The sequence below is a fragment of the Patella vulgata genome, chromosome 6 (assembly GCF_932274485.2).
Source record: "Patella vulgata chromosome 6, xgPatVulg1.2, whole genome shotgun sequence".
Classification (NCBI taxonomy): Eukaryota; Metazoa; Mollusca; class Gastropoda; family Patellidae; genus Patella; species Patella vulgata.
In genome coordinates this window covers 9,577,105-9,589,696 of record NC_065884.2, presented here as the reverse complement: position 1 = coordinate 9,589,696, position 12,592 = coordinate 9,577,105, and the positions used below count along the sequence as shown (strand labels likewise).

Here is a 12,592-nt window from a genome sequence, read left to right as displayed (position 1 = left end):
ACGCTTTATTAGGTGTTTTCTCAGTACAGTGTAATAGGCACTGATTGACTTTGAATTACACACACATTAAAAAGGATATCCTGACCAAATTAAATTTAACTTCAAACGGAATGAAATGAGGGTTACTGTTCTAGTCCAACCAGGCTAATGACGACGGTCATTCGCCATGTGCTATAAGGCATATTTTGCCCCGACTGCGGCGCTACGGCCTACACTTATATCGAATTCCAACAGCCAAGGGATCTTTTACGTGCACTCCAATGTGTTCACGGGACCCCGGTTTTTCGTCCCATCCGAACGACTAGGCAACATACGGCAAACAGTGTATAAGGGACATTTTGCCTGGACAGCGGCGTTTCTACCTATTCTTCGTAGAATTCCAACTGTCAATGCTTCTCATACGCAGTTCCCTGCAGGACATTCGTCATTCACAACGAAGAAGCGGCGGGGGTGGGGGGACAACCCCGGATTCCCTGGTTGCGGAGCCAGTGGTAAAATCGTAGGTGACATTGAATTATGCTTATGATATTCTAAATAACATCTGCAGTGGATATCCAGCATCAAAGGGATTATAAATCCCTCAAATGATTTGCAGAGATTTGAAGCAATTTACATATTTTTAATTTTCCAAATGACGGGTCCCCCATCTCTAGTCTTGTTTTTTAGTCATACTTGGCTCTTTAATCGAAGCTTGGTATATACAAATATACTTTTTACGTGTTTAAATATAAAAAAAAAAATGTTGATTGTGCCTTTTGAGATCTTATAACTTTTTATATAATATATTGTAGTAAGTTAATTGCATATAACTTTTGTCCCAACAAGGCGAGCAAAAGTAGGCCTGGTATACATTACATACAAAAGCACAATTATAAGCTTGACAATATGAATAAACGATCAGACGAGCGGAACGATGCGAAAACATTTCTTAAAATGATAGTTACATTTTAATTTTTTAAATAACCGGAATACGCCCCGAGCCCCTTTTGAGTCGTACTTTAAATCCACCAAAAACAAATGTAATAGTTTATCCAAGATATTTTTTCAAACGTGACACCTGACTTTTCAAGCACCAAGAAAGATAAATAAAAAATCAATTTTTTTTATGACAGCTGCGACAAGAAAAAAACAAGTTTGCATTCAAATTATTTATTTTTCTTTTCACTTCAAATATTTCGGTTTCTAATGCCTATTAATTAGTATAATTTCAAGATCTGTGGGAGGAAGAGTACATAAATAGAATAATTCACACCCAATCAACCAGTTTTATTCACAAAATTATTTTGAAAGGAGATTTAAAATTTACAATATCAGGAAGAAAGCAACATGTACCCAGATATTGACCTATTGTGTAATGTATTGAGCAATCGACTGATTTAATGGTTAATTAGTTGTGTGCCATTTTGGTTATCTCGAGTGGAATTTGGATCATTCATTTATTTGTTCATTGTTAAAAGAAACCTCTCAATATTTCTCATCAAATCTGTTTGTAACAACTAATCATGTTAAAGGAGAAATCCCAGGCTTCATACAGTGAGCGTGGAACTGCCGAGGTGCTGTTTTCTGGGGATTGTAGCTTATTCCAAACTTAACGACGAAAACTCAGATAAATAGTTAAAATTGTACTTTTAATAAACGAGTGTCCAAAACTAGCTAACCGTCACAATAACGAGATAGGTATCGCTAGGGCGAGCCGGTCACCAGACTAAAGTTACAGTAGAATATAGAACACATATACAAGCTTAGGATTAAAATAATTATATAATAATATTTGATCAGACATGTTAAATTGTACATTGGAAACAGATGTTTAAATACAGGAGAAGATATGGACATAGCAAGAACGTGTGTTAACTATATAATTACGTAATATATATCGTTACATCATGGACCTTATAAGTCCATGGTTACATTAAGTATAAACCCAAACAGTTAAAGAACCAGAAACATTAGCGAGATATCAATTCGGACATTGATCAATTGCTATTTTGACTAAAATTAAGTAGTAATAAAATATATAAAAAGACACACTATAACAGAACAATACAGTCGCTGTGTCTGTTATAGAGGGGGTGGGAGGCTAAAGAGAGAGAGAGGGCGCTTCCTATTATATTAGTGTTTTAATGTCCGCTTCCACCGAGGGTGATATCGCAGACAACTTGTCTTATTTTACTATGCTTAGCGCACGCGCAGGGGTCTGCCCTGTGAGAGGAAACCGGAGTACCGGAGTAAACCCACGAGGTTGAGGAGGCGCTTCTATCTCCAAGCCACATACGCTTACACCAGGGATGGAAACCACGACCGCAAGCTAGAGGTGGTCGGCTAGCGAGAGCGTGAAGTGCGACACTCTAGATCACTGCCATTTCAACCCCCCACGGAGAGGGACCTTTGATCCCAGTGATTTTATCTACGCCCTCGGCTCCTGGCATCTTGATCGCAACTGTAGCCACATCGGGCTAGAGGTAATGGCTGGTGATGTCTACACGACAGGCCATGCTAACCCAATGGTAATCATATTTCATAATTTCATTCACTCAGCCAATGTACACAACTGTTACTAACAGGGGGTCCGGAACAGCGCGAGGGCCAGGGTACAAAAAGATAGGGTTCTCTCCCATCGGCCTCTAGAAAATTTTGAAATTTGTCAATTCCGAGAACGCTGTTTAGAGCGCCTCTAGCATTCCAAATTCCAACATAAAACCCTTTAAAATACATGATAATGAAAGAGACAAAAGTCTGATTATTCACAATTTTCGTATCATGAGCAATTCATCTCATAAAAAAATTGTGTAATTGAAAAGGCTAATAACTATAAACAGAAACTACTACCACTAAATCGCTTGCCTTTATCATCTCATGAACTCGATTAACCACTTATAGACATCTGGCCAAGACATGCACTGATAGCTGATAATGAGAGTGCGGGAGCCGGTTCGCGACCGACCAGAGAGCAATTACATATCTATCATTTAAAAATTAATAGTCTAGAAAAAAGGGTGCCATTTGTATACCCTGGTACCCGGGTTCCTGCGCCCCTGGTTACAAATACCCCCGCCAGACCTGGGTGACGTCCTCACTGCGCTGCTACGGCAACGGAAAATAGTCTCAGAGCTCGTCAAGATCACCATAAGCGTGGTAAAAGAGTGGTGGAAATGCCAGATATCGTGCTGCGATCTGACCTGGAAAATTAAAGAATGCGGCTTTTTTTTCAGTTTGTAATTTTTGGGAACATTTTCTCTCGTTGTGTTCACATTTGCCGGCGACCTTGTGCATTTTCTGGTCGTTGTACGTTCGAAAAGGACACAACCCCGGTCTGACGGGGGCATAAGTAAACTCACCAGATAAAGGAAAAGCAGCATCAGATGTTCTCGAAAGAACATGTCTCAACTGTATGACTATGTGAATCTATAGTTTCGGAGCCACGGTAGCTCTAGTTCAGCTCTGAACGTAGGTCTCATTACACTCGCCCTGTACGTTCAGGAACTGTCCTATTAAATCCTTGTCGAAAATCTAATGACTTCCCAGTCAATTTCACTTTTCGTTTCATCGTATATGGCCGAGTTCGTAAATGTGTGCGTTACCCTTTCAATTAAGTCCGCCAAATCGGTTAGAAGACGGAGACGTATTTTTTAACAGCGTGTTGTTGTGTAGCGAGGTAAGCAAGGTCTTATTTTCTCACTAAGATGTTCATTTTTATTTTTCATGCGTTCACAGGGACTGACACGCGACCGTTTAGCAGTAAAAAGTTGCCCAGTAAAATTGACTGGGAAGTCAAACTTTTTCGCCAAGGATTCAATACCACAGTTCCTGAATGTACAGGGCGAGTGTAATGAGACCTACGTTCAGAGCTGAACCACGGCAGCTCAGTGAGTAAGGCGTTGGCTCTCTACCAGGAGGAGGTCCATGGTTTGGCTGAGCAAGTGCCTCACAATTTTACGACGTCGTTTCAACTTGTCAATGGTGCAGTACAGAAAGCCTGGCAAGGTCGGTGTCTTGTCGTTTGGCTGGGACAAAAAAAAAGATCTACTGTGTACATGTTCGTGTGCACGTACAAGAACCCTTGACATTTGTTATTCGAAATAAGAGATGGTTGCACAGCGCCGTTAGGTCAAATTTCCCCCAGTTGATGCAGGAAAGGTTGACGAAACTAAATATACCTGAGCCATCTCCTGTAATAGAGTGTTTTATTTATAGGCGTTAAATATTTATTGGTCCGGAAATTATAGCTATCTTCGTCTGTTTTTGTGATATGATTTTTTTAACTACCGTTTTCATAGGTCCAAAGTGATTATTATAAAACACTAACGTTACGAATGAAAACGTTTGGTGATACTAGTTATATGTTTTATACTATTTATCTCAACTGTGTTTAGGAATCTAGGAAAAAAAGTCACAGGTAAAAAAGTCACAGTAAAAAAAACACAGTAAAAAAACACAGGTAAAAAAGTCACAACTTATATATATTGTATTGTAGAGTTTGTAAATATGCAGACACAACTACGAAATCTTTGCAGAGATCGCGTCAGCGGTACCAAATCCATCCCAGAATTCTTACATGGAGTTGGATGGAACATTAGTATTAACAAAGATTATTGATGTGCTAGAATGTTGAATGAGCTAGAATGTGCTAAAATGTCTGATGTACTGATATGTCAAATGTGCTATAATGTATTAAAATGTCAGATGTGCTGATATGCCGTATGTGCTAATACATCAAATGTGCTATGATATCAAAATGTGCTGATTTCTAAAGACTAAAACAGTCTGGTTACATCTGTGTAATGAAAGGTTAAATATGTAAGTTATTGTTTATATTATTATTGAATTTGAGATGTAATAAAAAACTGTGACTTTTTTTCCTGTGTTTTTTTTACCTAGGCAAATTTGTGACTTTTTTACTGTGACTTTTTTTCCGCGCACCGTGTTTAGTTGTAATAATAGCCACGGTGTCTTTGTGAGTAAGATGTTGGGTGGAGCTACGGTGTTCGATCCCGGTCCATCAAAAATGTGGGAGGTCTGTAACTATTATCCACCATGAGAAAACCCCAATAGGCCAATAGAAGTGAATGGTTCCCTGGACAGACCTCTCAGACATATTAAAAGCATATATTAATGTAATTTGAGAGTGTATAAAGTGATTTATATTTAATTATTTAAATGTTTATTGTAATCCCTAATCAATTCCCTGGCTGTACGTGACAATAAGTAGGGTCGCCTGTCCAACCTCGTGGGTTTTCCCCGGGGGCCTCCGGTTTCCTCCCACTGCTAAAGACCCCTACGAGCAAGCGAATTATTGAAATAAAAATGAACCATGTGTTAGTCCCGAAATGACCTAGTTTGTGACGAGTGGACGTTAAACTCTCTCTCTCTCTCTCTGGATACGAACAACGCGTGTAACATCACAAGAAAAGATGCTGTCTCATTGGGTGTGTTTGCCTCGATTCCCAGTAGCATAAAGCTATATTTACAATTACCATATTATTGAAATATAATCTAACGAAAATTACCAATCCGTGGATGGTTACAGTAAACGTTTTAAAGGGGCATTCTCACTATCAACACGAAGACATTAGTGTAATTAAGTTTATAAACATGTTATTATTATTTTGTCGTTTGTGAATCAGCCATATTTAATTACATCCCTATTGTCTTCTGGGATATGTTTTTCTCTGTTCATTACAAATAGTGCGCGAAACCTATTATGTCCATAGAATAAAGAATATTGGTTATTAGGATGCCTACATCAGTATTGATTGAAATGGACCAATATTTAATTACAAGTCGTATTTTTAACTTCGAATATTATGGATAATGTTGAGTTAGAGGTTTGGCTCCTTTATTAGCACATAATTGTTTAAAATAAAATAATTTTCTGAGCCGAAATTAAACGTTTTATTGAATCGATAAAACAACAGAACAGTTAAATGGAGAAACCTAAAAGTGCAATGGACGCTTTATTGGGTGTTTTCTCAGTACAGTGTAATAGGCACTGATTGACTTTGAATTACACACACATTAAAAAAGATATCCTGACCAAATTAAATTTAACTTCAAACGGAATGAAATGAAGGTTACTGTTCTAGTCCAACCAGGCTAATGACGACGGTCATACGCCATGTGCTATAAGGCATATTTTGCCCCGACTGCGGCGCTACGGCCTACACTTATATCGAATTCCAACAGCCAAGGGATCTTTAACGTGCACTCCAATGTGTTCACGGAACCCCGGTTTTTCGTCCCACCCGAACGACTAGGCAACATACGGCAAACAGCGTATAAGGGACATTTTGTCTGGACAGCGGCGTTTCTACCTATTCTTCGTAGAATTCCAACTGTCAATGCTTCTCATACGCAGTTCCCTGCAGGACATTCGTCATTCACAACGAAGAAGCGGCGAGGGGGGGGGGGGGAAACAACCCCGGATTCCCTGGTTGCGGAGCCAGTGGTAAAATCGTAGGTGACATTGAATTATGCTTATGATATTCTAAATAACATCTGCAGTGGATATCCAGCATCAAAGGGATTATAAATTCCTCAAATGATTTGCAGAGATTTGAAGCAATTTACATATTTTTAATTTTCCAAATGACGGGTCCCCCATCTCTAGTCTTGTTTTTTAGTCATACTTGGCTCTTTAATCGAAGCTTGGTATATACAAATATACTTTTTACGTGTTTAAATATAAAAAAAAAATGTTGATTGTGCCTTTTGAGATCTTATAACTTTTTATATAATATATTGTAGTAAGTTAATTGCATATAACTTTTGTCCCAACAAGGCGAGCAAAGGTAGGCCTGGTATACATTACATACAAAAGCACAATTAGAAGCTTGACAATATGAATAAACGATCAGACGAGCGGAACGATGCGAAAACATTTCTTAAAATGATAGTTACATTTTAATTTTTTAAATAACCGTAATACGCCCCGAGCCCCTTTTGAGTCGTACTTTAAATCCACCAAAAACAAATGTAATAGTTTATCCAAGATATTTTTTCAAACGTGACACCTGACTTTTCAAGCACCAAGAAAGATAAATAAAAATCAATTTTTTTTATGACAGCTGCGACAAGAAAAAAACAAGTTTGCATTCAAATTATTTATTTTTTCTTTTCACTTCAAATATTTCGGTTTCTAATGCCTATTAATTAGTATAATCCAAGCGTCATATTTCGTATAAATATCTTGGAATTTGTATGCCTAATACATAGAACTCCGATCTACGCTTAAAATTCCAACTAGCTTCTACGGTTAAAGGGAAGCAACTACCATTTAAATGTTTTATTCCACCGGAATGCACAATAGGCACAGTGACCGTAAATAACCACAATGTAACAATGTGTATTTGATCAAACATGAATTAATTAGGATTTCGCAAATTCCAGTATGCGTCACGTTTTTATTCATTTTATTTTGCAGGAACTGAGACCATTAACCGCACGGTGCGAAAATAAACACAAACATGACGCATGCGCAAATTAGTCATAATCGGCCATAACTGTTGATTTGTGGCAGGTTTGCTAATGAAACAGATACTTTATTTTCAAGTTCAGGCAGACGTGATGTAGTCAAAACTCTAAAGTGAGTACACGAACATTTTTATCATATGAAATATTCTGTTCTTTCAAAGTCGTAGAATTTGATATGGCGTATAAACTAGTTGTCTAAATTTTAGTTCAGACGCAGACTGAATTTCCTGTCGAACCGAAGACCATCATTTTTATCATTCCACTGCAGCAGTCAATGGGTTTGCGTTGGCATGGAATCTCATGCAGTACCTTGCCAAAACAACATCACATCATTATGTCTATAATAACAATGATATATTACTGCGTCTTTAATCGATGCAACGGCTAATGTTATTGTTATGTGACAATGTTTTGAAGATCTGTGTAGCAGCCTAGCCTTACTGAATAAATATAAAAAGGACATAATTCATTGTTACTAAATTTGACATTTTGTTTAAATAAGAAATTGTGAAGAATGTTTTGTGGATGAATCACACTGCTATTACTCCCTTTTATCTCTATTCTGTCTTCACTGCTGTTTAGTCATGAGTGTCTGCATTGAATTTCAATTTGAAATAAAATTAAATGAAATTGGTTTAAAGTTAAAGTCCTACTGTTCTGTTTCGACTGGGCTTTTGTCAGTAATGAAGATGCCGATGGGCATACGCCAACGGCCATACAGCCATCTGAAAGACTAGACATTATCATTTGCCAGGGTGTCCATCCTGCACCACTAACACGGGAAACCATGCCATGCCGGAACCTGACCTCCAGCATAGCGAGCCAATGTCTTACTAAGTCACTGTGGCTCCCAACAAACATAAAAGCTTAATTCCAGGCCTGCAGGAGCTAGATAATACTAGCATGTAGAAATATAGCTTATCCTCTGAAGCCTTGACTCTAGTACTTAATAACTATCTAGAACTGTGTTATATGGCAGTCCATGTTATAAAAATTGAAAACTTACCGGTATCTAAATCATAATAATAGGCAACATACAGTGTAATGTTGTAAATGTAATTATCAAACTGTTATTAACCCATATATCCATAGCTACAGATATAAATCCATGCAACACATAGGCCTACTACACGACACTCATTAAATGAGAGATATGATCATTTATTATTCCCCAAATATTTATAGTTGTTAAAGATTTTGATCATTACCATGTGCTTAATTTAGGCCTACATGTAGCAATCAGTATACATGTTCTATGTAGGCCTATCCTGTTGTCAAGGCACTTTTGACTGCAAATATCCTGTACAGAGTTTGAAACAGAAGAGCTCTTGAAATTAGGTTTGGGAGAAATTTGTATTAAACATACATTATGCAAGAGCAAAATCGGCCTATTGCAGGTCTTTCTTTAGGCCTGAAATGTTATAAAAACTATTAATTAGACATTAATTAACTTATCCAGACCATAATCAGCTCTCGATGTCAAGGATTGCCTGCGATATTTGTTGGATTGCAGTCCGATTTGCTGCAAAACTTTCCTTCGTGATTAACGATTAAATGGATAATCAAGACTATTAGTTTTGTCTTATCGACTTCAGTATTGATGATCAAGGCTAAGCGGAACTTACATCCGGTTGGTTCTCGGCTCATAGTGGATCAATTTGACTGAAATTTTCAGCAAGTTGCCTTTACATTATCTAGTTTTTAACTATTATAGTGAGAACTGCCAACTCGTTATCTCATCTCCCATACTGCCTCTTTAATTTACATGTAGCAATCAATATACATGTTCTATACATGCCTATCCTGTTGTCAAGGCACTTTTGACTGCAAATATCCTGTACAGAGTTTAAAACAGAAGAGCTCTTGAAATTAGGTTTAGGAGAACTTTGTATTAAGTGCTGTACTGGTACCTTATCAACTTGCTCAGTGGTCATTGGCTCAAGTTTGCATGGTTTTAACACTATGTTACAATTTTATCAAATTTGTGAAAGGAAATTATGGATTGTTAATTCATTAAAGCTCCTTGATCTTATCTTGTATTTTTAGCAATGATTTCCTGTTTCTTTTCAAATTTACCTGCCATTTTTATTTATATTTAACGACTGCATAATGGAAAGTCAGGGTCATATCTTCATAATACCGGTACATGAAGAAAACTCACTCATAATTTTAGAAAAAATTGTAGGTCTAAATGTATCCTGTATGTTTAGCAATGATTTCCTGTTTCTTTATAAATTTACCCACCATTTGTTCATTTATATTAAATTAAACACTGCATAATGAAATTGGAAAGTCAGAGTCATATCTTCATAATACATGTAGAAAACTCAAGACTCATAATTTTAAAAACATTGTAAACCTAAATGTATAAAGTTAAATTTTTTGTGAAAAATGTCTAAAGCAGTTACCTCACTACGGTGTTAGATTACGAAGTTCTAGGATATGAATAATTAATGTATGGTGAAGTTGCTACATTTGGCATGAGCATACATGGGTATATGTACTAGCACAATATATCATTGACTTATGATTCACCTTTTTTTTTTTTATGTTGTCGCTTCAGTAAGTAGTCTGCCACTCTTAATTATCCACATCACACATTATCCATACAGAGCAGATGCTAGTAGGACGTTAAACCCCATTTCATTTCAGAGCAGATGCTCTTATATTGTATTGGTCCTTATTTTAATCCACATTAATATTTCTATGACATCAACAGGGCTAAAAATATTAATTATGCATTTATACTGTTGCTTTCTTGGTAAATATTGGACCTGGTTATGAATCGTGATACGAATCATATCGTAGCACCTGAATCGCAATACGTATCGTGACTGCAGTGGCGTTACCCAACACTAGTGCATACAATGTATAGATCAAAATAGATTCCACAGACTACTTAGGTCACCTCAATAATTGATTTATTTTTGTCTGATGGTGATCTTGGAGTACAGGAAAGTATTGGCCATCAAATTATTACCGGTACAGCATGAACGTGGGCTACACAAATTATGTAGTAAGCTTATAAAAGGACTTAGAAATTATAGTGATGTACATGCATGTAAATATGGTCTGATGTAGGTACATTACATGTATGTTATACACACTCTTTTATAGGAAAAGAGGGAATTGGGTGGCCGAATAAAGTCTGTCAGCGAGTCAAGTGGTGTGCTTTTGATTCCCAGCTTGTACTTGTACTTGTGTAGGGTCATCTGTCCAGTCTCTTGGGTTTTCTCCAGGTCCTCCTTTTTCATCCCACTGCTAAAAGACCCCTGCGCATACCGAATTATTGGAATAAAATTGAACCATATGTTAATCCTGAAATGATCTAGTTTATGTCGAGCAAAAAAGGAGGGATGGTTGAGTCTAATGTGTGCACTTTTTGGTTGTTTTAGTTTCGAATCCAGGATTACATATGACGCGGAGTAGGTTCGCCTATGTAATTTCATTGTTTCTCTTTGGTTTTCTCCTACTGCTTAAGGCCTAGTACAATTTGAAGTGTTAAAATAAGGTGTACCATATGTTTGTCCTGATATGAAATGGGGTTTAGTGTGTGCTACATGTATGAGGGGAATTTTGCCTGGAAAGTGCTGTTTCTATCTACGGTACTCTTTGTCCAATTCCGGGTACTTAGTGCACAACTACATAATATACATGTTCAGTTGACCACAGTTTTTTGTCCAATTCGAAGGACTAGACACTGTTCATACACCACTGACAAGGAGAAACCAAGCTGAAAAATACCAATGAAGTTATTTAACTAACACTGTTAACGAACCAGAGACCTCCTAGTTAGTGAGCTAGTGCCTTACTCTCTGGGCCACCGCTCTCCCCAATGTGTACACGGGACGTTGGTTTTTGTCCCATCCAAATGACTACATGTAGATGGTGAAATTGAAATGTAATATAGAGTACAGTACATGTATGCTACAATGTACCTAATTATATTTTCTATACAAATGATGTAACTGTACACTTGCTGTACTGTACTACAAGGGGAGGGGGGGGGGTGGATGGCCAAATGGTTAGCATGTGCATGCTGCGTCATAAGGTCTTGTCACTGAGTCAACTGGCGTGGTTATGATTCCCTGGTTGTATGGCACAAGGAGTAGGGTCGCCTGTCCAACCTCATGGTTTTTCTCTGGGTCCTCCAGTTTGCTCCCATTGCTAAAGACCCCTACACACAAGCAGATTATTGAAATAAAAAAATTAAACCATATGTTAGTCCTGAAATGAACTAGTTTGTTTTGAGTTGACGTTAAACCCCTATTTATGTCTCTCTCTCTCTCCCTACTACAAGTACCTGAGATTGACATTTTTTTGATTAATTGTAATATACAGAATGTAGAGTAAGGTAATAAAATTAGTGACCTTAGACCTGATAAACACCCAGTACTAGACATTTACATGTTGCTTACTATATACATTGTATGTACTTAAGCTTAAATTATGAAGGTCCCTGTCAATCTTGTCATTTTCAGCAATGTCCCAAAAAATTTATGTCAAATGTTCGTTTCTAATCTTTGGGAAAAATCAACTGGTATTTAAAATTATTTTGAACAATATGTAGTTGTACAGTGTGGATCCATGGAAATGAAATGCAAAGGGGTTTAATGTCCTACTGTTCTGATCCGAACTGGACTAAAGAAGACGGGCATATGGCATACAGTGTCCTATGAGGGGAAATTTGCCCGGACAGCGGCATTATGGCCCACTCTTATATCGAATTCAGTTGTCATGGGATCTTTTACTTTCAGTTCACACTAATTTGTACCTTGGTTTTTCGTCCTATCCGAACAAATAGACAGCTGTCCTTGTCAGGCCCTCCGTCCTGCGTCACTGACAAGGGGGAACCACGCCAAAAAATCTGGATGAACTTTCTTGGCCAATACAGGGATCGAACACCCGACCTCCAGGCTAGCGAGCCAGTGACTTAGCCCACTGACCCCAGTGATCCATGAAATTAGATTTATTAATTGTGTGTATACATATGTACATGAGAGTGTTGATGTGGGTTTCTGGCAGGAATAAAAATTAAATTTTGCATTATGATTTCTAACAGTAGAGGGGTGGGGGTCTGGGGGTGGATGGCCGAATGGTTAGCATGTGTGCCCTGTATCAT

General features: G+C 37.6%; 1 protein-coding gene across 1 annotated transcript in view; it reads left to right on the top strand.

Annotated features, from left to right (window-relative positions):
- The first annotated feature begins 7,479 nt into the window (after positions 1-7,479).
- LOC126825135 (CAP-Gly domain-containing linker protein 1) overlaps positions 7,480-12,592 on the top strand; it is a 49,432-nt gene continuing 44,319 nt past the window's right edge. The window contains exon 1 of the mRNA XM_056102042.1: positions 7,480-7,582. The gene's annotated coding sequence lies outside the window, so the exon portion shown is untranslated. The remainder of the gene's footprint in view (positions 7,583-12,592) is intronic.